General features: G+C 42.2%; 2 long non-coding RNA genes across 3 annotated transcripts; one reads left to right on the top strand and one right to left on the bottom strand.

Moving 5' to 3' along the window:
* Window positions 1-1,003: 1,003 nt before the first annotated feature.
* On the bottom strand, window positions 1,004-11,545 carry LOC135098110 (uncharacterized). Of its 2 annotated transcripts, none has more exons than XR_010266577.1 (3): window positions 11,282-11,545; window positions 2,833-3,009; window positions 1,004-2,232 (listed from the first exon to the last, which is right to left on the bottom strand). It is a non-coding gene; the product is annotated as an uncharacterized LOC135098110 (long non-coding RNA). The 2 variants fall into 2 exon arrangements; XR_010266576.1 differs by having other exon boundaries at window positions 1,004-2,457; window positions 11,282-11,544.
* A 5,174-nt stretch (window positions 11,546-16,719) lies between these two features.
* On the top strand, window positions 16,720-23,143 carry LOC135098109 (uncharacterized). The gene is made up of 4 exons (XR_010266575.1): window positions 16,720-16,789; window positions 20,246-20,354; window positions 22,054-22,209; window positions 22,324-23,143. It is a non-coding gene; the product is annotated as an uncharacterized LOC135098109 (long non-coding RNA).
* The last annotated feature ends 551 nt before the right edge of the window (window positions 23,144-23,694 follow it).

The following is a 23,694-nucleotide window of genomic DNA, read 5'->3' as shown; positions in this document are numbered from 1 at the left end:
CACCACCAAATATGAGATCGAAAAGAGATAAACAAATTTATGTATAAGGATGATAAGTGTAAGTAAGTAAGTATGTTTCGAACAGGGACTACCACGTGTAAGACTAATGACCTGTTGCAAGTTCCATTATCTTCTTGTGTTCTTATAAGAGACCGATAAACGTTTCATATCATCCACCCCCAAGAATCAAATCCCGATCCATTTTACCACATTAAGACATGAAACACTATTTCACCACACTTGGAATTATTTTTCATTTTTTTTTATTTCATCACTTGGAAATATTTTTTTTTTATTTCACCACACTTGGAATCAGAACAACGTTTTACCTCATCACGTACATTATCAGTAACTCACCAAACAGTATATTCCGCCCTCCAACCCCGACGATTCCGCCACTCACTTAGCTGTCCAGTATCTGTCACATTCGGGAGCTCCACGCACACTGATTTCTTAATCGTAACGACTACTGTAGTCTTGCAAGTTTAAACCTTCTTCAACTTATTCATATACTCCCTAAAGTCTTTCAGAACTTCATAACTTAATTTCCTCCTCCATTCCGCGTATTTGCATGTGTGTATACGCGTCTGGGCTCTCTCTCTCTCTCTCTCTCTCTCTCTCTCTCTCTCTCTCTCTCTCTCTCCGAGAGAGAGAGAGAGAGAGAGAGAGAGAGAGAGAGAGAGAGAGAGAGAGAGAGAGAGAGAGAGAGAGAGAGAGAGAGAGAGAGAGAGAGAGAGAGAGAGAGACACAGTAATAACCTTACCCACTACTTGGCAGGCGGAGATTCGCCCCCAGCTGTTACCGTCTCCCGTGAACATGTGTTGCATGGCATGTGAAAGTTTTCACCCTTAAATCATTGATCTGCCTACATCCCTTATTTTGGAACGCTTTGTTGTCTCAAGTTTTTAAAGGCCACACAGTTCATTAGTCTGGTTCTCAAGGATATTTTCACACGAGAATAACTATTTCTAGAATATAGGTACAAATACAATAACTAAACACATTTTCCTTGTATGTTATTTCTGTACTTTATATTTTTGGTCAGTTACAACGTTAAACATTCTACAAGTCTGCTGGAAAATATACGTGATATTAATTATTGTCTTAGGTATTTCTTACATGAAACAATGCAGTAAAACAAATACACAAAGCCTCCGAAATATTATACTAAACATTCTATCGTATTATACGGTAAACCATCAAGCCGCAGTGTCCCAGAATTAATAGGAAAATCCATGTATTATTCTTGACATGAAACAACGCAATATGAAAAAAAAAATAAATAACGCTTCCTAATATCATACTAAGCATTGTATCCTATTATACTGTATGTCATCAAGCACCAATGTCACATAATTAATAGGAAAATTCGGGATGGAAACAAATAAAAAAGCTTCGTAAATACTCGCATCATACTAGCATCGCATCGTATTATACTCGTACCTAAGCCTTCAGCCAGAGTGTCGCAGCATTACTGGAAAACGCTGCCGAGAAAAGTTTAGCAGCAGCGCAAGTCAGCGTGGAAGGGAAGCTTTTATCTCGGCCTCTCGCAGGGACACTCCAAGGCCAGCCACTTCACTGCGGGACCAACATTTTCCCGGGCCTCTCTTGTAAGGTTCTGGCCCCGCACTGGATGGAGCTCCCGGCCGCCTACCCCGCCTCACAAAATATTCACTCCGCTTCTTACAGTTGAATATCTGATCAATATTTCTTATTTATTTATTTATTTATTTATTATTACTATTTATTTATTTTTTTGTGATTCTTTATCTGTCTTTTTCAATGACTCGTCAATTTTAATCCGATTCATTGTGTTTAGCCTTTTTTTTTTTTGTGGCCTTGCAAGATTTCAATGGGTGTTTACAATTGAAGCCCTTATTGATCAAAAGTTTTTTTTATTCTTTAAGTATTTGTTTAGTAATATGAAAATTTCAAGGCTCATCTTGCACTTGAATATCCGTCTTTGAAAAGTAGTATTTATTTATTTATTTTCATTCGATATCGTTTCAGCATTTCAGTTCGCTTCCTACTGTCCGTTTTCTCTCTTCGTTTTTTTCTTTTTCTTTATTTTTCCTTTTGTCCTTTTTTCCTTTTCTTTTTATCTCGCTTGCAAACCCGCCGCTCAAGAAGACGTATGAGTTTGCAGGAAATGAGGCGCAAGTTGAAGATGAAGACATCGCGGCTGCTATTCAGGAAGACAGGCACGGCAGGTCATGATGTGATGAGCGGAGGCTGAGGAAAGCACGCGAGGGGGTGAGGTGGCAATGTCAAGGTAGGAGGAGGAGGAGGAGGAGTTCAGGAAGACAGGCACGGCAGGTCATGATGTGATGATCGGAGGCTGAGGAAAGCACGCGAGGGGGTGAGGTGGCAATGTCAAGGTAGGAGGAGGAGGAGGAGGAGGAGGAGGAGGAGGAGGAGGAGGAGGAGGAGGAGGAGGAGGAGGTGGTGGTGGTATTCCTAGAAAGAAATCCAGAATTGACTTAAAACACAATAAGAACAATAAGAACAAAGTAAATACACAAAAAAAAATTATTAGGAGCTTAAAAACGTGGAAGTCAATTCATACATGATATAAACCATACCTTGAAAAAAATATATGAAAGTAATTGGAGAGAGGAAGCAATCAACGCTGATTAAATAATTCACATGATTCAGGCTGGGTCTGACGTTAAAAAATAGTCAGTCATGGAAGCAATCACTTAGCTTTTGTAAAATGGTATATCTCTGAAGCATCTCGTAAATAAAGAGTAAACCACAAATTAAGGTAAAAAAATTATCCTTTTAGGGCGAAATAAGAGAGAACTAAATATCAAGTAATCATTTTGATCTCACTGTAACAGAAATCAGGGACTTGGAGGCGTCAGACGTCACCAAGTCGGTCATTAGTGGAGGTAGGCAGTCCCGTGACAGGCGGCGGACGCTGCTACTCACCGCCACGTTGAGTGAAGTCAGGGTGAGATATTGGAGGTTTTAGACGACATTTCGTTTGTGGGATAGGATTTTTTTCGGCTGGTGAAGAAAATCGTTTTATATTATACACCGACCCGCGTGAACACACACACACACACACACACACACACACACACACAAAGTTTGTTGCTGTTTGATTCACTTACATTCACTTGAAATCACCTTGTACAAGCTTCCTACACCTTTCTTCACTTACATTCACTTGAAATCACCTTGTACAAGCTTTCTACACCTTTCTTCCTCTATCATAATGTGGCTAATTTTCCTCCAGTACTATACTAAGTATCAAGTACCGTACTTTAATAAAGAATGTAATAAAGAAACTAAAAGTCTGTTGCTGCAACATGTTTACTTGGATCCGTCTTGTTAGTTAGTGACCACTACAGGCTACCAACACGTTTCTTTTCTATTATAATGTGGATAGTTTTCCTCCAAACGACCTACGTAAGAACCTAAGCGTGTTACCGTTTAATATCCACTCGAATCCACATAAATTTCTTTAGCCACTGACCGCTACCTTCACCTTCATGGCTTAAATGGCTAATCCTGTACCTTAAGCACTTAGTAAACCAAGATTTCAAGCTCCTCGTCGCCCTTCCTCGGTAAGTCCCGGAAAATATTTTGTTCCCTATTCCTTCATCTTTCCCAAGCCTTGTACTCACTAAAGACAGGGAAACAAAACATCTCACTAATTAACTTTATTTTTCAGCTTAATTCCCATTGTGTCATGTCGTACATAATGTTCAATTACGTAACAAGAAAAAATACGTAATCAAGGATTTCGAAGGTACTTACTGTTAAAATTTTCAGTTGCCTCAGAGAGAGAGAGAGAGAGAGAGAGAGAGAGAGAGAGAGAGAGAGAGAGAGAGAGAGTACAAAAATAACGACATTAAGGGTTCAAAGAGCGGAAGACCTGGACGGAAAAAGGAATCCTCGAGGGCAAAAATTCTACGAAGAGAAAGAAAGAAATAGTGAAACTCTAACTTTGGTCACGTAGACTGAAGGAGACGGAGGGAAGGACGAGTGGGAAATCAGATAAGTACAACCTCAAATCCTCCTTTTTCTCCAGGGAGGCTCAGTGCCAGCAGCAGCAGCAGTAGCAGCAGCAGCGCGCAGGGTACTCTGCTGCTACACACGTAGGCGACACCACACACGAGGCAATTGCAGGAAGAGCGGGAAAGACAACACAAGAACTTCATTTCTCGACGGAATCTACCAGACGCCAGTATCCAGTGACAATGTACTGATTTCAATACTATTAAATGAAGGGAGCATGTGAATATTTTTTTTTTTACCTTTCATGGTTATTTAGCGTGTCCAAAATCGCATTCAACGCACCCTACAACCCTGTGACAGATTGTACTGACCTTAAAACTGTCTAATGAATATGGTTATGTTATTTATCTAGGTCGGCATTTTTTTTTTAACCATTTAGGTGATATTTGGTGCATCTTATCACAAAGCAGTGTGATAAGTTTATTTTGTTTCAACAGTCACCTCCAGACATATACTGACTAGGTATTAGGAGGTCTGGTTTTTTAATCTCTCTCTCTCTCTCTCTCTCTCTCTCTCTCTCTCTCTCTCTCTCTCTCTCTCTCTCTCTCTCTCTCTCTCTCCTGCAGGTGATGGTAAAAATTCTGTACAGTGCTTCTAGTGACGTGAATTGTTGCGTATCGCAGTGAGAGGGTTAATTTTTTTTTAATCCACTTTTGCTAACTGGTTTCTGTACAGATGCAAGAGTTAACCTAGTATTCGCAGTTTTTTTTTAATCTTTCTGCCGGAAAAGTCTGACACTCCCTGCCAACGACTGTATTTCCACCTGCCTATGATTTCAGACCTTTACAAAAGAAAAGTTCCAAGACTTTTCACAATGTAATTTTGGACTTTGTTTTTGAACGGTTTTCTTTAGTGACGGGGACCATCAGTGACACTTTTTTGTCGCATTGTGTTGCCCCTGGCCTGACCCCTTTTACAAATAAAAAAAAATAAAAAAATTTATCGTTTTCTTTTAATGCTGGATAAATCGTGATATATGAGGGTGAAATTTTAAATGCGGCATTTTTGAATAGGGAAGAATGTCCAGAAGTTCTCCAGTTAAAGGGAGGAAAGAGTCCAGATACTGGTTTACTCCTGCATGGCAGTGGGTGAGATGCAAAACAATTAAGGGAGAAAAATCTTTAATCGAAAGGCTTTTGAATTCACCGTGCTTGGTAAAGATTCAAAGTTTTTTTTTTTTTTACATAAATGGGAAGCTGTATCCTATACATGCTCGGCAAAGCCCCTGTACGAGTATAGTCATCAACTGAAAGACGGAGAATAAAAAAAAACGGTTGAAGGCGAGATGGTTGAATAATAATGAAGAGGGAATAGTTGTCTGAATGCTTGTGTCCAGTAGAAGGACTCGATATTCAAGTTTTCGAGATCTTGAACAATACAAGGTCTGTCGTGCGCCATTCGAGAAATGGAGGGAGCTGAAGTTGGACGCTCTTAAATGGAATAAAACAGACCTGAATGATTCTGGGTAATTAAACACAAACACCATTAACATGAACCAATGACATGAACCCACTACCTCACAAACTAGTGTTATTTTTAGTCCCCATGATACGACTGTACATTAATTGTTGATCGATGAAGTCTACACACTGACCGATGAGTTTATTGAAAGAAAAGAGTGTTGCCTCTGGGAGATGTGGTGACCCAAGTGCTGCTCAGCGTTAGGACGACACGCGGCGCGGTCATGGGACGGCCGGTGACCGAGGCCATCCTGGGAAGAGTAATGGCCAGCTTCCGCACTGCCTGTCCCGCCATTTGTCCTCCTCTGAAGGATATTTCAACCACAGAACACATGAGTACTGTCTCCGCCAACAATACATTTACTCCTCCAATACTGGGACTTCACTCCTGTATTTTATTGTTACTTCACTGCTTCTATATTTTATTGCTATTATCAATCTATGCTATAATTAATATGGGATTAATAATAATTAATTAATATGGGATTAATTAATATATTAATAATAATATGGGATTAATAATAATTAATATCTATGCTATAATTAATATTAATAATCTATGCTAATATTAATATGTAACTTGCTCAAGAAGCCTAGAAAATTCATTCTTCCCTGCTTAGAGACAAAGTATTGCCTCAATGTGGCTTGAATTGTACAACAGGAAACCCGCTGCCTCAACGCAACACCGCCACCACGACAGCAATATCAACAACACCAGGCACAAAAAGAGTTCCTCCCACCAAGCCGTGCAGATCAGCGGGGTGAGGTGGTGCCTAAGCCTACCTATTGATCTACGGCGACAGTTTCTAAAAGTTTTGTGCCCCGAGCGGCGAGCAGTGAGGGAGAGTCGGCCGCGGGGAGTCCTGGGCCTGCTTCCTTTGTGGCCTGTGAACCTCAGAGGGAAGTTACAGTAGGGGGGTCAAGTACCGCCCGCCGCCTCGCTATATTCTTTACTTGTATAAAGCTGCCGTGGTGTGGACAGACACGTCATTCTCGAGTATCTTACTTGGTTATTGACCCTTCAAGTACTTTGCTTATCTGCCCGAGTATTCAATATTTTTTTTCATTTATTTTGATTTCGTAATTAACTATTTACTCATTTGTTTACTTATCTACTTATTCATGCGTTCGTTTCATTAATTGTTTGCCTATTTAGTTACTTTTAAATGTGGAAACTGGTCAAGAACACGAGAAGATGCAGAACAGCATTTCAACTGCCATTAAAAAAAAAGCTCGAAAAGTTTAAGTGTTGAATGGTCGCGGTTTTATCCTCAAAATCTACCTCCTGTGGATGAAAGAGCGAGAGAGAGAGAGAGAGAGAGAGAGAGAGAGAGAGAGAGAGAGAGAGAGAGAGAGAGAGAGAGAGAGAGAGAGAGAGAGAGAGAGAGAGAGAGAGAGAGAGAGAGAGAGAGAGAGAGAGAGAGAGAGAGAGAGAGAGAGCAGCAGACAGAGCAGCAGACAAACACACCGTACACAAAAAGAAAGACAGACAGACAGTAAATACAGTCACACAGACACACGCCTTCAAAGTGAAGTATCAAAGCGCGCTCTCTCTCTCTCTCTCTCTCTCTCTCTCTCTCTCTCTCTCTCTCTCTCTCTCTCTCTAAATCTACCTGTATTTTCTTTCTTTTGTAGCGCCATTACTGTTTTTTTAAGGTTCGCTTTGTATCGCCTGACCAGGAGAGAGAGAGAGAGAGAGAGAGAGAGAGAGAGAGAGAGAGAGAGAGAGAGAGAGAGCACTCTTTACTATGCCAATAAAATTAAGTACATACGCTACACACACACACACACACACACACACACAGGCCATAGAGAACGCTACACACACACACACACACACAGGCCATAGAGAACAAGAACAGACGAGCGAGGGAGGCGAGCGAGGAACCATGAAACTAAAAAAGAAAAAATATAACTTTCTCCGCAGCAGAGAAAACACACACACACACACACACACACACACACACAGAGCCATAGAAAGACATGATGCATATTTTTGAGAGAGAGAGACAGACGAGACAAAAAAAAGCAGATAAACACGACAGATTTTCGGAATTAGAGAGAGACAAACTCAGACATACAGAAATAGACGGACAGAATCTTCATGTTTTGCAATACTGTGGTAGTGTATTCCATCAAGCATCTCGCCAAATCACCGGGAAGAGGAGGAAATTACTCTAATAAACCTACGAGAGAAATAACTTGCGTGGGGGAGGGAGAAAAAAGTGAAAAAAATAAAGCTGGAGAGAAAGAGCAGTTTTTCAGTTCAGAGGATCGACGTGGCGCAGCGGTAGAGAGAGAGAGAGAGAGAGAGAGAGAGAGAGAGAGAGAGAGAGAGAGAGAGAGAGAGAGAGAGAGAGAGAGAGAGAAACAGTAGAGAGGAAGAATAAATATAGAAGATGGAAGGAAGGGATGGAGAGAAAAACGTGGGTGGGAAGGGTGCCTGAGGAGAGAGAGAGAGAGAGAGAGAGAGAGAGAGAGAGAGAGAGAGAGAGAGAGAGAGAGAGAGAGAGAGAGAGAGAGAAAGGAAAGAGAGAATAAAGAGGAGAGAGAAGGAGAGATGAATAAGGGAGGCGATAGAAGGAAAGGGTGAGGAGGAAAAGTGGTTCGGGAAGGGCGCCTGAGGAAGAGGCGGGGAAATATTGCGAAGGGGAATGCGGGGAAAAAGAAAAGCATCTCAAGCAGAAAGGAAAGAGAGGGGAGGAAAAGTGGAGGAAGAACAGGGAAGCGGTCTGAGGGAGAGAGGGAGAGATGGTGCGCGGTGATACAGAAGCAGGGATGGGGTGATGGGGGTGATGTTGAGGCTGGGAGAGATAGGGAGAGGGAGGGGAGGGAGAGGGGAGACGAGGAAAGATGATGAGGTGTGTAGGGTACGAAGATAAGAGGGAATGTTTACATGATGGAAAGAGGTGTGTGTGTGCGTGTGTGCGTGTGTGTGTGTATACTCTTGTAATTTCAGATAAGGCATATATACCTGGGAACGGTCACACTTACTTCCATTCATAATCTCTGGAGTATTTCATAGTAATCAATAGCTAATGATGAAATAGTTCAAGGATTATACAACATTAATTCGTAACTTTTGACAAGGTGATGGGATCTGAGCGTCTAACTTTACATACGCGTACGCTTTCCTGTGATACAAAAAATTGAGGGTTCAGCGTTCAAAATGATAAGCATGATGACGAAATTTTCTTTTGAATGGTCAGTCTGCTGGAGACGAACCTTTCAAATACAATCCCTTCCCTTACACATTCACCAGGAAAAATACACAGTGCGAGGCTCGGTGCAGACCACCCGAACTGCGCTGCCTTTGTTCTTTTGTTTCTTTACCTCCGCGCTCCAGAACTGATGCCCCACACAGCAGCACCAATACTAACTGGTCTGATTACCTCCGTGACTGATCTGATCAAATCCAATGTTAACGGCACGAGGAGGGGACGCACAGCTGGGCTCGGCCACATTACAGAGCTGATAACACAAGGAAATCTTGGGACGGTTCCCAGGACGTGTGTTCGAGTGTAACCTTTGTGTCTTTTCAAGCATACGAGTCTATGTGGCTTTTCAAGCATACGAGCATTCCAAAGGTAAGAACTCCATTTCATAGCTATGAAATTATGAAAAAATATGCTATGACTCGTGATATTACAATATCTCTATATCTTGATTTCAGCAGGCGAAAATGTAGCTACATACCCGCCATTAACAACCTTAGTACCGAGTCTGTTCATTCGCTCATCACTCATTCACTTATCACTCCACATTATCTAACAGGCGTTAAATTCCAAGACCCGCCACGTGCCTCGAGATCAGCAAAACCCGGGGATGCTAACACTGCAAAACCACACACAGCGAAGCATCGTAAAGTAGTAGAGTCTCGGGGCAGATGCTGAGTACAGCGTCTATTGCAAGCATGATGAAGGCAGCGAATGAAGCGTGAAATGCGTGAAGCGAAAGCGCGGCACGCGCCAGTACGGGTACACCCAATAACGGAAGGTCTAGTCTGACTGAGGAGGCGAGGCTGATATGGAGGAAATGCTGGCCTATGTTCAGAAACTCTCTGCTTTCCCACCATGACTATTTTCAAAGGCCACAGATGATTAACAGTATTCAAGAGTGTTTCTCCTGTTAAAAATGTAGAAAATGTTACTTTGTCTCTAGAAGCATAAAAACACTCTTAAAAATCCTTTACATTCTGAAACTTTTTGTAATTACGGAAGGTGTGGTGAAGGGTGTCAGAATATGGTCCATTACCGCCTCCGTCACAACGCCCGGGTCACTGCAGCCAGCCAGGAAAGTATTACTCTGATAAATCTTATACGACTTCATGCTGCTGAGGACGAATTGTTCATTGCCACCCTGTTGCTGAGGCGTCTTGCGTTAGCGAGTCTTGTTCGTGGCACTAACACTGACAAACGTCTAACACCAGCAACATACTATAAAGAATATCAACAACCAACACTGATATCGCTAAGGAAGCTCTGACACGAATAGAATTATACACCTGAGCACATCATTAGAATATACAGCGCAGTGTGGCGTCCTTGTCTAGCCGAGGTGTCATTCGTTATCCTCATTATATATCTATTTATTATTTATTCTGCTCATGGCGTGTTGAAGAGAATAAGAACGATGCGACAAAACAACAGTCCCTGTAGAATACATCACACGTTCTAGAGCACATGAACACAATTGTCAGTAGACCAGTAGAGTTTTCATCCTTGTCCTTGAATTTATCTGGTCTTAATTTTCCTATAGATTCTGCATTAACATCTCAATAAGTAGCATTTAGAGAAATCAGTTGGCTTATCATCCCTGTTCTGGAATTTCCCCAAGTAATGTTCCCTATTCATTCTACCCGAAAAATCTGACAACTGAAACCATCGTTGTTGGCTGGTTACAGTGGTGGTGATTGTTTTGGTTACCTTGTTAGTGGTGGTGGTGGTGGTTGTGATGGGGGTGTGTTGGTTACAGTAATGGTGGTAGGGTTGGTGATGGTGGAATTGAAGGTTACAATGGTGGTGGTGGTTGTTACAGCAGTGGTAATGGTGATGGTGATTATGCTGATAACGACCACCACGGCTATTATGATGACTGTCACGTCGTTCACACCACAATGGCAGCCACTCACGCACTCTCTCTCTCTCTCTCTCTCTCTCTCTCTCTCTCACTGACATTCACCAAGACAGACATGACCTTCGGTGACCTGCTCCAATGACCTCCCTCCTCCCTTCCCTCACCTCCTGACCTTTTCTTGACCTCTGCACCTTCCCTTGATACAATGCCCTTACTTCTTGCCTGACCTACTCTCTCTCTCTCTCTCTCTCTCTCTCTCTCTCTCTCTCTCTCTCTCTCTCTCTCTCTCTCTCTCTCTCATATCAGTACAAGAATATAGGAAGTCAAGCATGACTGTCACTGCATCACGCTGTCCCCTCAACCCTTTCCTCCCATGCCCTCCTCCCTTACAAGTGCAATGATACACGCGACTAAACTATTGAAGAATGGTAACGACCAACAATCATTGCCACTAAATACAATTGCAAATAACAGCTTCAAACTATCCGTGACACCACTGCACGATATTCATATGTACAGCATCACGGAAAACACAGTAGCGGGGATATAAGCTGCCGTGGGGAGCGGCAGGCTGTTGGGGGTGGGGGGAGGGGACTAGTATCAGTGACGTCACAAAGTCTACTTACCCTCAGTTATCATGTGAACACGTGTTATGAAATAAACAAATAAAACATGGTGACTGCACACCAAAGACAACAAACATGAATCAACAACTGTACCTCGCTCCTACTGCTGTCCGGCGTCGCCACGGAGTAAATCAGACAGGGAACACCAGGCCTCCAGCACCACACTCCCTGCTGCCAGCGCTCAGTACCCACGGCAAAGTCAGCTCCATGGAAGCTAGAGAGTCCTTCCTTTGCCTGCACTACTGCAAAGTACAATTAACGACCACTACACAAACTAATGACACCGGTGTTTAATTACTGAGGTGATTAACGCGCAATTCAGATATCCACGTGACCGCGCGGCGCCTCGTCCCTCGAGTGGTGACGCCAGCGTGGGACCTCCGCCTGGCCAATCTGAGACTCGGTTCGTTCTCGAGGTTCACTGCTTCGAGTCTTTCTCATACCTTTCTTTATTTCCGGTATCTGGTATGCCGGGATATGCCACTCAATTGCTGAATATTACACGGTATACAAAGGACGTATATGAGAGCATGAAAGGTCTACGAAAGGTTTATCTCAGCTCGGTTTCAAACATCTACGCTGACTTGAATCCATACCTCAAACGTCACATTGACAGATTCACCACCAAATTGTACTCCTGTAGTGTTCACGAGGTAAGTATGAGATTACACCTTATACAGAGAACATTTATCAGCATTGCAGGTTCAAGAAAGGCGAATTTTAGCTTGGTTTCAAACGGCAATCCATCCTGACCCGAGTCCTCAACTTTAGCATTACGTTGCCAGATTCACCACCAAACTGTATAAATGTACTATGTATGCAGTAAGGATAGGATTACACGTGTTTTCAATGGAGATATGATAGCATTACACGAATGTGAAAGATGTATATCAGCTTGGTTTCAAATGCCTACTTACGCTTACTCCAATAAGTATGTGTGTTGTGTATGTGTGTTGAAGTGCCACGTGCCTGATCCACAACCAAAGTGTATTGTTGTAGTGTGTATGAAGCAAGGATGAGATTATACCTCATACAAAGAACATTCAACCGCATTGCAGGGTTAAGATTACACACTATTCAAAGGACATGATACATTATTGGACTACGGAAAGTAAATCTTACCAAACGGGATCCACCCTGACTCGAATCCCTAAGTTGAAGCGTCGCGTTGCCAGATTCACCAGTAGATATCAATTCAACGCAAATGGTGACCTCCCAACACTATAAAAGAGAACAGAGAATACATACTCTTATCTACTTCTAAGTCATCATGTATCACGAGTGTCCAAACAATGAATAGCGTACGAATTATTTGTTAGATGTTCATTTTCTTGAGGCAGCGGCGACTCGGCACATCTAATCATCCTACTGAAACACTTCTGCGCCGCACCACCTCCACCAATCAAAAGGCTCTACGTAGTTAAAGTTACACTCATTTTTGAGGGTGTTTTTATGGTGCTAGTGACACACTAACAAGATTTCCACATTATTAACAAGAAAACTTTTGAGAGAGAGAGAGAGAGAGAGAGAGAGAGAGAGAGAGAGAGAGAGAGATTTAACTTATTACGCATAAAGGCGTCAGTCCTGACCATATGCAGGGAACCAGCACATAACAAGTGCATAATTGTTTGAAAGACGTATACAATATATAATTCAAAAGAAGTTACAAACACTAAAGCAAAGTAAAGGACTGGGAAACGGACGTCAGCATCCACCAAATTTAGAGAAGCGTGCGAGGATGTCGTCGAGGTTATCACCCATCAAGAGGTGGCGGCACACATCAGTGATTGGGACTCCATGGGGTAGCAGACTGTCCAGCTCAGGGCAGTGGAGAGAGTGGTGCTCCTAAGTGTTGTTATCAGGGGCACCTCAAAGGGGGCAGGAAGAGAAGTGCTGCACGTGTGGCAGTCCCGCAATCTCCCACACCGACCTGTAGCTAAGACGAAGCCTGGGTGACACCATATTCTGCCTCCTCACCAGAGAGAGAGAGAGAGAGAGAGGTTTACATAAAAGCGTAGCTGCATTATTCCCAAGCATTCCTCGTGGTGACGCCTCCTCGCTCGCCCAGCATAAGATTTTTGTAAGCCACAGACAGCTTATGGCGAGACCTTTTCATGGTAATTTGGGTTGGTAGGGGGAGCGCGCGATGGGCAAAGGCGAGGGGCGTAGGGAGGGAGGCATCTTTGAGATAAATATAAAGAGATGACACTCAGCGGGAATACGGCTCCTCCGCGCCACCTCGCAACCTCGCCTCCCCCTCGCCTCGGCTCGGGATAAAGACTTAATAGCAATAGTGTAGGACAAGGACGACAGCCTTCCAGAGTGTTCCCCCCGCTTTACTTTCCATTACTACAGGAAGGAGGTGATTGCAACACAAGCACGACAGGAATGACAGCTTCATGCAATAAATTGTCAACATACTGGATACGTATTTTCATATATTCAGCTGCTTTACATATGTTATTGTGAAAATTATCTGGGGTTTTCTAATTAATATTTCTTTCACGTATTCCATTTTGAAAGTGTGTGTGTGTGTGTGTGTGTGTGTGTGTTGAGTCTAGCACCGACACCAACTCAGTGCACCTAAACACACTGAGCTGTAATGTGCTGTGATTACTGGTGTTGGTGTCACATGCTGTAATATAATTAATATTAACAAGCACCTCGTGTCATAGTGATGGCGCTAACAATACTAAATGAAACACTTCATTATTCATGTTGTTATTATTTCTTACCTATTTGCTTATTTATATTCGAAATAAGCTCACACCCAAAGTCAGTGATAACACACGTCATCTTCCCACATCTCAGTATATTTGGTAACTTGAAACACAACTTGATCATCGAATGTGAGGCAAAAAATACGATGTTTATTCCTCTCCCAGCAATGCTAGCAAAGTCTAATCCTCTCTTTTTCCTCTCTATTCCTTTCTCTCACACAATCCAGCACTGTCCTTCATTAAATTTTATTCCTGTCCTTCCATTTCTCCTGTCATGTTCAAATCATCTCATTCTCTTCTCGACCCTTTTCTCTCACATAATCCAACACTGTCCTTCATTTATTTCCGTCCCTGCATTCCCTCCTTGCGTGCTCCAATTATCTGATGTTCTTTTCTAGCATTTCCCTCCTACTCCAACACTCTACTCTTCTGTTTCACTATAGGTTTATTTGACATGTTTACTTTCTTCTTTAATTTTTGTTCTTCTGTGTCGTGTTTGTGAGGTATTTTGAAATGAGATGCCTTGTCAATTGTATGATGGCGTGAAAATTGGTGAGGTTTGGGGTGTGAGAGTTTGTAACAGCGGAGGTAATAGTGGTAGCAGTAATGTTGGTGTTGGTGGTGATGATGCAGGTGGGTGTACATCGTTGAAACTGCGTCCGTGTATAAAGGAACACGTCCCTACATGTCGCTCTTCACTGCTAAGGCAACAGGCTACACAAGACGAGGCTATCTCTCATCAGCCAACACGCCGCGATCTTGTCACGGCGGCGTCTTCTTGTACCATTGAATCATTACTGAATATCTGGGGCCGTGTCGAAGGAGATGTCTGATATAGTGGTGACGTCAGCAGCGTGTGACATCACCTGCTACACCGCCACCAACTGTCCATAGTCTACTACAGTCTCTCTCTCTCTCTCTCTCTCTCGTGATATCCCTTTCCTGCCTCTCGTTTTCTTTAATTTCCTCTTCCTTTTGAGTCCCTCTTGCACTCAACACACTTCCTTCAGTTCCTTTCTTTTTCTTTACTTCCTTCGGACCTACATAATCTCTCTCTCTCTCTCTCTCTCTCTCTCTTGAACTAATGGTTGCTGTGTGTTGTGTAATCGTCTTTACCGAAGCCAATTGATTCAGATATTACCAGTATAAGAGAGAGAGAGAGAGAGAGAGAGAGAGAGAGAGAGAGAGAGAGAGAGAGAGACTGCTTCACTCACTGATTCACTGACAAACAAGAGGACGAAGCTGCTACGCTTATATTTACGAACCATATTTAAAGGTCAAAAATACACACTAGTCATCATCGTCAGCATTTCAGGAATCCCCCGCCAGAGTTAAGTGCAGCTGCCAAATTAATTCGTTTCGTACAGGCGTAGTGTATAATTTAGTGTGCATAGTTTAGGCAGATACATAAGAAGTGTGGGTGACTACAATGGGCACGCATGAGGAAGCAAGTTTACATTGAAATAAATATGAATGCTGAGATTCTTCCTTCTTTCCTTCTCTTCGCTAAGTGTGTCCAGACATAAAGCTGTGAGTCTTGTACCAAAAGTTAGGACGCGGGGCAGAAGTTGCCTCGTTACGGGCTGCAGGACGCGGCGGGAAGAGGCGGCTGAGGTCCGACGCTGAACAAGTAAACAGCAGCATTATTCACCATTACGAATACTTACCGGAGGGACTTTATGGAAATGCTCTCTAATGTTCACTTAAGTCGCGCCAAATTGCGGTTTTCCGGTAATAAGCTCGACATGTATTAAGTGGAGAAAAAACAGACAAAACCGGAAACTGCTGACACTGTGCGGGCATTAGTGCAATGACAGCTTCCCACGCGCCAGGTTCTCAGCGCCTGTCTGCTTGTACAAGACGGTTGGCTCCCGCTCACTTTCACTCGGTGCCAGCGGACAACTTACGACCATAACAAGAACGTAAGAATATAAAAGACGCTGCAAGAAGTCAACAGCGGCAGTTCGTGTATGTACATACAAACGTAGGTCCAAGTATATTTCTTGAAAAAAATCACTTCAGCTAGAGCCTCTTGAAAGTAGTGGTGGTGCGGCGAGGAAGTGATTCAGAATAGGCCTATGTTGCAGACATTTGCCGCAAGAAGCATTGGCACGGCACTGCACCTCGAGCTGCGCCAGATAATTCTGTCACCGTAATTAATTACTCTTCAGATAAGGATGTTCATGCTGACTTGTGTAAATGTGTTGCTCTGCTTTCCAGGATCCTAGAGAGAGAGAGAGAGAGAGAGAGAGAGAGAGAGAGAGAGAGAGAGAGAGAGAGAGAGAGAGAGAGAGAGAGAGAATAAATAAAAAGAGGAAGAGAATTACATACTGAAAACTTTGCTTTTATTATTGCTGCCACCACCATCGCTACTTTGGACGTGTGGAAAGTAAGGTGGAGGGGCAGAATACCAGAGTGGCAAGCATCTATTATTCCTACAGCATTATTAAATACTGATTGTGCGAACCTGCCCACCAATACACAGTTTTGCTATTACATATATACTGATAACCTTACCTGCACTGGGGACAGACGGGAAATGAGAGAGTGTTCCTCGTGTTTCGTGATAAGGGACTAGACAGAGCAATGGTGTACTTGTAACACATGGTGTTTGATGGTGGTCACTATACAAATTATTTCTGTATATTGCTCGTTTCATATTTGTTTGTTTCATAGTATTTGGTCGTTTCATATGATAACTACCTGGGAATAATGAATGTTAATGAGTGTTTCATTCGTGTATGAATCCCTCGAGCGGTAAACCGAGGGAAGGTAGCTCAGGGAGGGAGGTCAAGCCGGTAGTCTATCTATGGTATAGCAGCCGCACACACCTTGTTGGATTTAAATCTGTGGATTTATTCCATGTGAGCGCCAGAGACTGGTGAGTGTTCCTCTATTACATTTGTGATAGGTTTAAGAATATATTAGGAATGTGTAGTAATTTGTTGCTTGTTATTCTCTCCTGTTGTATTTACTTTACCTTACACCTAGAACTGTTACATATATGTTGTGTTTTTGTGATATTTCAACGTAAATTGTCATAGTTAGGTAATCAAACATTCATGTGAGATTTGTGACCCAGAAGGGTCTTTACACCGTAAGGATAGTCACCATAGCTTGTTAGCTAGTAGTTTATTTATCATCTAGTAGTTTATTTATCATGTATTTGTTATTTTTTTTCTTTTTTTGACACGTGTTCATAGTGATTTCATTAATGTGTTGTTCCAATGCCTTCATGTGGACTTTGTGATGTTACTTATGTTAATTTTGTATTGCATAGAGATTAATTAAGGGTCCTTTTCCAGTTGGACCGTTCACCCTCACGTTCACCCTCACGTTCACCCTGTCGTTCACCCTCACGTTCACCATATGGGACAAGTAAACACACACAAGAATGAACGAGTGTCAATAACGAGGCGTAATAATATACCAAGAAGAAATACCCTTGTCTGACGCCCCTGAGTGGGTGTTACAGTACTCATAACCTTACCTGCAGCTTAGACAAGCGGGAACAAAACCAAGTATTCCTATATTACATTGTGTTTTGTCATAAGCAACAAGACAGAACAGTGGCGGAGGGACAGTAAACTTGTATTCAGTTAAATGTGCAGTCATGGTGAATAGTTGAGTAACATACCGCTCCGTGCTTACTGTTTTTAGTGTTATTCATCTATCTTAAGTCCTTTAATGTGCTGACTAATTAGGATAAAGAGACTCGTGAGGAGGGAAGTTGTTGTGTGAACAGGACGTAAATGCTGCGTTGTCTGTGATGTATAAAAATAAGAGTGGGAAGGGGAAGATTTTACTTACGTTTGTTTCGTTTTAGCATGAGCGGAAGGTTCCAGCCAGTGTCGTTAGTGCAATAAAAATTTTAACATAGGGAAAAGTGCTAGAGAAGCTTAACGTAGAAATATTCTGACATCAAAGAAAAAAGTTGAACAGAAAGATAATCTTTCTTTGTCTGAGCATGAGTGTTTGTAATCAGAATAAAAATGGTTCTGAAAAAAAATAATGTATGTAATGTTTCTGGATGAATTTTGTGAGACCAAACTAAACCGCAAGGGAGAAGAAAATATTTGAGTCAGATTTGAAGAGTAAAATCAGTCTTGGCTGGGAAAGTTAGTGGGAAAGAATGTAGTTAGGTATTATTATGAACGATCCGCCGCTGGAAGGTTAAGAAGGTAAAGGAGGCGCATTATTTTAAGGATAAGAACAAAAACACACGAGGAGAGATAGATAAGCATTAGAGCTTATGAGCCTGCAAGTGGGAAGAAGTGGAGAGGGAGAGAAAATCCTTGGGGATTCCAGACATTTAGAAAAATTTAGCGAAATGAAGTGACTGCAATAAATCTAACACGAGAAGAGAACAGTGGATAGAGATGAGAGAAAAGAAGTGGAGAAAGAGAGGAGAGAAATTCTTTGCAGATTTTGCAATAAATCTAACACGAGAAGAGAACAGTGGATAGAGATGAGAGAAAAGAAGTGGAGAAAGAGAGGAGAGAAATTCTTTGCAGATTTCAGAGACTTAACAGTATGTAGAATTTTTAAACGGTGAAGAGGGTGAACTGGATAACTAATGCCGAAATAAGAGACACTATAAAGAATGAGGGAGTTGGATAAGTGAAAAGAAGTAAACGAGAAATACATTCTTTAGAAGTTTCACATACTTATCAGATAATGTTAATGGAGTGAAGTGACTTGTCTAGGAATTTCAGGTGAAAAAATAAACACCCCTACTTTAATATAATAGGTTGCGGAGGCAGAAAAAAGAAAAGGCCAGTAACATCTTAACCTAAAAGAAAAGATGAAAGACGGACAGCCGGTATTTCAGCTAGATCAGATTGCATGAGCTTAGGTGTTCTGGGTCATTGCCCTCAATTACAGACCTTCTTCCTCCGCCGCCGCCGCCGCCTCCTCGCTGCTGCTCATGATGGAGTGTGCCTCTCCCGTGTGTGTGGGAGGCTTTCACACACACGGGATTACCAAATAGAATCAGGTCAAAATTCATCATCTCATTGTCTCCTACTACCGCGTACGCTTAATTAATCACAAGACCAACAAGTGTTTTTACCATGCCCACGAACAATACCAGCTTTATTTTGTACCTTTGCGCTCGCCCCGCCCCTCTCTCTCTCTCTCTCTCTCTCTCTCTCTCTCTCTCTCTCTCTCTCTCTCTGCAGAACACAGCAGCGAGTGATGTATTTTTAATTCGTATATACTCGTATATTAAAATTCCAGAATATGATTAATATGTTGAGGAAAACATGGCCGAATTTTTTACATCCGCTCCGCGACTCCTGACACACACACACACACACACACACACACACACACACACACACACACACACACACACACACACACACACACACACACACACACACACAGAGAGAGAGTTACTACTACTATTATTACTATTAGCGAAAATAATAACATTGTGCATAATATCATAGGGCTTAATTGCTTCTGTTTCCAAGGACACGCAACGCCCTTCCTGTGGATATTAATTTTGGCAGGCGGCAGCGAGGGAGTGGAGGGAAAAAAGGGAAAGAGGTAAAAAATGATTTGTTTGAAGGTAACTTTTATTTCCCATTTAAAATATTACAAGGGCAATTTCGGTTTTAAGGGAAGAAAATAAATAAAAAATGAAATACAGAAATAAAAATAATAAGAGAATTAAAAAGAAGTCACTCAATCAACTATTCCATAAAAGATAGAAATTATCAAAAGAAAAAGAAAAAAATAAAATAATAAGGTGAAAAGAATATAAAAATATTAATTATTTTTACGTTCCTTCGTCGCTTTCATATAACTCTAAGGTAACTTTGGTCTCAAAAGAAATATGAAAAATTATAGATAAATATGAAATAGATGTAGCAAAAAAGTCCTTGTGCCGGTATTTAGACAAGTGAGACAAGCACCACTCTCTGCCTGCTTCTGTATTACCTCCTGCTTATCACCTGAACTGTTTCGAGAGGAAATGTTTCATGACACTAGTCCTCAAATTTTGGACAGCCCTCTTGACTGCACTTTTTGTGGACTAGAACCTTCAGTGGGCCTTTTTATTTATTTATTTTTCCTATACCCTCTTATCAATAAAAAGTAAATAAGAACATAAAAATATAATATGGAAAAACAAAATCTTAGAGAGGAACAAGAGGTGAAAAAGAGACCAAAGCAACATTATATATTTGCAAAAAGCCTCAAAAGTGTGCCAGCGTTACAAATGTGCTTAGTAGTACTCGTATATCTGTAAGCCTACCAGTACTTATAATTTCACTTTCATATCACAACCCATGGATAGTAAGAGGCCTTTTTGTCCCCTGGTGGAGAGCAGAGAACGAGGATGTGAGTACCTGGCTAGCCTTTCACCTCGTGTATTCGAGAAGGATGAGGAGCGAAGCAATGGGGCAGAGAGTCAGCGAGCCAGCGAGTCAGCAGTGGACGTGAGTGACGCTCGAGCGACTGAATCTGGTTGAGGGTGGCCGTGGTTAGTTACTGAACATGTGTGTGTATGGGTCAGCGGTGTCTTTTGTGCTAAGAGGAGGAGGTAGAGTACAGTGATTCTTGTTCGTTATCGTTGTCATGTTGTTCATCTTCTGTTTTTACTTATATTTTCTTTATCGTCTTTGTCGTCATTTTATTATGCATTTGCTTCTATTTCTTTTCTTTTTACCGTTTCTCTCTCTCTCTCTCTCCCTCTCTCTCTGAAATAATAATAAAAAAGAAAGCTAAAAACAAGGTCAGGCCAAACTGATTTATTGTTTATGTATTAAGTCCATTTTCACCTTCTGAATTATTGTCTCCAAGTGTCAATTACTAAGACTCTTCTTCCTCCTCCTGCTGCTCCTCCTGCTGCTGCTGCTATTATTGTTGCCGTTCTTGCACACCGGTACACACGCGCCAGTCTTTATGCAAGAACTCGTCCTTCCCTTCAGTTACCTTCCCTTCAGCAGATAGAATCCTTCTCTTTAAGACGGCCCCGGGCAGACAGCTCGGTGGGCAGCTTTCATGGTCCTCGGAGGGGCGGGAGTGGATACTTTTCTTAGGGCGAGACGACTGACAATCAATACCTGATGACGCTGGTGACTGGTTTTGTGGGCGTTGTGAAGGCGAGGACGGGGCTGATGACTATCTGCTACTTGCTGCCGTGCGTCTTGCCACACTGACTTTGGTGAGGCTGTTCTCTGGCTTACGTGCGCTCAACTTGACCGCCTTCCTTGCTTCCAGGGCTTTGCTTTTTAAGTCAGCTTTGGGAAGTGTCCCCGCCGGTAGGGTAGTGACGCAGAGCTACTCCTCGTTGGGCAGCGCGGCAAAGCGGCCACTTTTTTGTGAATGTGTGAAGAGTCAGGAGATGGTGATGCAGGCCCTTCGTTAAGCATCGTTAGGCATCGTTAGGCTTGCGTTCCTTCACTTCTTGTAAGAGTGCAGCGAGTCACCGTCAGTGGCTGTGATGCAGGTGTCGTCCTCAGTGAAGAAAACGTTACATTGCAATTTCTTTCCTTTCTTTTTTCTTTCGTGACGTCAATGTAACGTTCAACTATAACCTAAGAGTAATCAACCATCAAACCAATACTGCCGTTTTTTTGCCTCGCGCACACACACACACACACACACACACACACACACACACACACACACACACAGAGCAGCTATCCAGTTAAACGCGCGCATACACACACACATACACAGAGGGCAGACACATAAACACCACAGTATCCTTTGGGGCCCAACCTGCCGAGCCCCGCCGAGCCCAGCCCAACCCCGCCCCGTCTCTGCCACGGTAACAGTTTCTCCCCGTCAATATTTAGCGTAAATTTCAGGATTTCTAGCTGTTTCTAGACTCGTGTTGTATAGCAGTAGGAGAAGGAAGAAAGATGAAGGGTAGGGGAAAAGTATGAAGGCGAGGAAAAGTGACTAGGTACCAAGGAAAGGAGGAAAAAAAAAAAAAACATTTCGGCTCAACATCATTATTCTTTCTTTTCTATTAATGGAGTTGGCATTGTTTTGATATTTGATTTATTATTAGAAGACTATAACAAGTAATGATTCATAATAAAATCTAGTCTAGCTGTGATTTTATTTTTCGAAAAATAAGTACATTTTACTTATTTTTGTTTATCTATTTTCGTATCCAAACGACAGGCTCTTAATATACAGCAGAAGAAACAAGCCTGGGAGGAAATGTGCTGAAATGGAGAGTTGTGAGCTGAGGTGGGCCAGACATCAGCTCACGACATTGTTGGAACACGCGGTGTTGCCGCTTCTTCCATGTGAAGAGCGTATGGCTTGAGATACCGGGTATTTAGCAGTTCTTTTACTTCCACTTGTAAATAAATAAAATGTACTTATTATTCTATTAGCTAAACTAAGACAACAAATGTGAACAGTCAACAGCACAAAACTCATTTCCAGTTTGCGCGCGCATTTCTCTGCTGTGGCGTGTTTTGTGGCTCCTCGCTGAACACTTCTATCTCTTGACGCTGTGAGTTAGGCTACTTTGACGGTGACTTGAACACTACCACACTGGGCTGCTGTGTGTGTGAGGAAGGTGTGGTGGAGCTGTGAAGTGTGGCTGAGGTGGTGGAGGGAAGCAAGCTGTGCGTTACCCTACAACCACCACCACCGCCGCCATGTCATCTTCGTCTTCTTCCTTCTCTTTATTCTTTTCCTCCTTTCCCTCCGCTGACGTGTGTGTGGTGTTCCTTGACCGCCGTCATGAGAAAGAGAATATGCAAGGTAGGTACAGCTCCTACTTGCGCAGGCTTTGACGTCAAAATTTAATGTAATCAGTGTGTGTGAGTGTGTGTGTGTGTGTGTGTGTGTGTGGAAGAAACGGGATCATAACCGAAAACCATATGCATAATATGCTATACTAATTTATTATGTAAGTTGAGTACTCCTCACACATACTCAACACACATCTTCAGTACGTACGTATGTATGTTCCTCTCATCATCATTGTGATGTACAGCTTACTGTATATTATGAGAAAGAATAAATGATTGACTGACTGACTACTACTACTACTACCAGTCTAATAGCACAGGAATAAAGTAAAACACTACTACTACTATCAGTCTAATAGCATAGGAATAAAGTAAAACAGTGAATAAGTGTAAGAAAAGGAAAGTAATTTTTAAAATTGAATGGTGTTTAAGTGAATTGTTGATAAGCTTGATTAATAAGAAAGGAATACATGTGAAGTAAGAAACAATAAATTAAGTCATAGTAAGAGAAAATAAAGAAACATTATGTAAAAAGTGAAGTGAATGAGTAAAATGTATGTAAAAAAAAGTCAAATCAAATAAAAAGCAAAAAAAGTTTGCAGCATCACACGGCGCTTCTCTTGCTAATCTGGAATGGCGAGGTGGGGATTTCTTGTAAGGGTCATGAGAGCTTCCCAAAGGCGAGGAACACGTGCTGGTGATCTCTTGGTAATGAGAGGCAGAGGGGGAGGTGTAGAGGATAGGGTGACGGGGTACCATTGTTCTGGAGTCTTCCTGTGTTACCATTCGGAATACTTGGGAAAATTAAAGAAAAAAAATACATGGCCAGAGAGAGAGAGAGAGAGAGAGAGAGAAATTCATACATTTAGGAAACTCTCTCTCTCTCTCTCTCTCTCTCTCTCTCTCTCTCTCTCTCTCTCTCTCTCTCTCTCTCTCTCTCTCCTCGTTTTTAGTCAAATATCTCCTCGTTTTTAGTCAAATATCTATCTCGTGTGTGTGTGTGTGTGTGTGTGGAAGGAATGGGGAGGCTCACCGGACAGCCCCGCCCATCTGTCTG

The sequence above is a fragment of the Scylla paramamosain genome, unplaced genomic scaffold (genome assembly GCF_035594125.1).
Source record: "Scylla paramamosain isolate STU-SP2022 unplaced genomic scaffold, ASM3559412v1 Contig45, whole genome shotgun sequence".
Classification (NCBI taxonomy): domain Eukaryota; kingdom Metazoa; phylum Arthropoda; class Malacostraca; order Decapoda; family Portunidae; genus Scylla; species Scylla paramamosain.
Note: the sequence above shows the minus strand (reverse complement) of the source record. Positions and strands in the feature narration are given on the sequence as shown.